Genomic DNA, 2,458 nt, shown 5'->3' on the forward strand with positions numbered 1-2,458 from the left:
CACACACACACACACGTACACACACATATACGCGCACTCACGCGTACACACGTACACACACATATACGCGCACTCACGCGTACACACGCACGCACATACACACGTGTCTGACAGGAAACCGAGAGAGGGAGAGAGGGAGGACTCTCTCTCTCTGTGTGTGTGTGTGGGCGTGTACAACTCATGTTGTGGGTACACACATCTGTTTACAGAGTCGCGTTGTGGGGACCCACCTTCTTTCCTGGGACAAGAATGTATGTCCTCATAATGTGAAATCACCACATTTAAGGCTGAAGACTTGGTGTAGGGTTAGGTTTAGTCTCCTGCAAATTAATGTAAGTCAATGTAATGTCCTCTGAAGCGATGGAAACACTGTGTGTGTGTATGTGTGTGTGTATGTAATTACATATCCAAATACTGGCAATGGGAACAGTAAACAGCTCTCCATAAATTTACATAAACTCAAGGCCATGGCATGTTGCCAGCCAGCTTTCTGAACAAAATCGGTAATCATACACTTAATCATTTGTTTAAAACTATTATTTTTCATTTCAAATGTTAAATACTTTTTTTCTATAAGGTCCTCCTTTACCCTCCTTAATAAGGTCCGTAACACTTGGGGTCCAATGTCTTTTCCTCGACTTTACATAATTTCTTAAATTCACCTTTTAAAAGGCACTTTTGATACATACCCATATGTCATACATCTCAAAATTGCAGAACAATCTCAGATATCTATATAATGAAGCACCATCGTCTTTAGGCACAGTGTAAAGAGGTCATTTGGCCCTAAAGCTGAAAAGTCAGATTTATTAAAATTCTTCAAATCTCTTGTGAAAACATCCCTTTACTCATGTGGACAAACTTTTTTGGTGCTGGGAATTAGTTTACCAGAGCATTAGGTTCACAAAAGCGGTGGAATATATGAATAAAATAGTAGATACATGTAATAAATGTCTAAAACCAAATGTTGTAATATTGTTTTTTGAGTTTTCCAAACCACAACAGAATATGTCCTATGTATAAAAACAAACTATTAACTGCCTGAAAACTGCAGTGTTTTTCCGAAGTGTAAGGTAGGAGGTCCTTAGTGATTTCTTAAGTGTTCATTGCTTAGTTTCACACCAAATATTGACGGACACACGATTCCACAAATTACATTGAAGAGCTCGACACAAACGTCACACGGCACGTCCAAGCTCTTGGCTCGCTGTGTGAATCACGTACGATCTTGTGAGAAGAAGGACACGGAAGTAGAACGTCTACAGATTACGGCAACATCCAAACCATATTTCTGTACCGTTTTACCGCGGGGTTATGAATATAACTCGCGTAAACACTGTAGGACGTGCCGGCAACCTCCAGAGGGTTAAAGCTACTTTGAGGAACTTTCCTTTTGAGTGGATTTTGGCGGCCCCGTGGACCCAAGTGGTAGTGTTTCAGAGTTACCAGAGTCCCTTTGGAAAACCTCTCATTTAACTGAAGTACGATCTGAGAGTTCCCCGCTCAATCCTGGTTCAGGTTCTGGCCTCACTTCCCTCCACATGGCCCAGCAATACAGCTTAGGTCTCCAGCAGCCTGGTGTTGGATCCCAGCGGGAGATGGCGGAGCAGCGAGGCGAGGCTCTGCTCTTGACTTGAGGACGAGACGCCGCTGACGGGCACGCGGATCTCCACCTCCCGCTGGATCTCTAACTGCAAGTTGGATCTGGGTCTGTCCAATGGCGAACTGGTCGTTGCCGCAGGCCCCGCTGGGGTCTGGGCCGAAGCTGCATGCCATAAATCGATAGACTATCCAGAAATAGTCCCATGGAGGTCACATAGAGGCATCAGCATCACATTCAGAAGGTTCCATAACATGGCAGTGAGCTCAGCTGCATTTGAAATGGCAGCACAGAAACTGAGCCCAGTGACAGAGATACCAAAGCTGAGTCTACCTGTCTGGTCATATGAGGCAGCAGGTCTGGGCATGCTGCTCTCGACCAACACTGGAACTGAGCCACTCACTCTCCAGAGTCTTACAGCCCCTGCCGACCCCTCTCCTCAGCAGTCCTCCGAGTCCAGCTCCCTCAAGGCCCGGTTCTGTTTGTGTTCGGGTCCCACAAGACAGCTGTAGTAGAATATACGTTACAGCCGGGGACCATCAAATAGAGTTGGGCTTTATGTCTAAAAAAGTGAATGCTTTTTTAATAAGTAGGGACTAGAAGGAACATTATTATGTTTACAACTAGGGGTGTTTTTGTTAATGAAATAGTATCCAACACAACCAGCTAATCATACATTTGCAGTTAGTTCCTTGGTCACCACTCAGGAAAGTGAACTGCTTTGTGTCGGGTTGTGCATATATTATTGCTCAGATTGGAGGTTGCACAAATTCCAGCTTCCATCTCAAAACCAAGTGATCAGGCACTTTCGACCACTCAACATGCAGTTTTCCATTATATTTCCCTAGAAGAAATACC

The sequence above is a fragment of the Cyclopterus lumpus genome, chromosome 25, assembly GCF_009769545.1.
Source record: "Cyclopterus lumpus isolate fCycLum1 chromosome 25, fCycLum1.pri, whole genome shotgun sequence".
Lineage (NCBI taxonomy): Eukaryota > Metazoa > Chordata > Actinopteri > Perciformes > Cyclopteridae > Cyclopterus > Cyclopterus lumpus.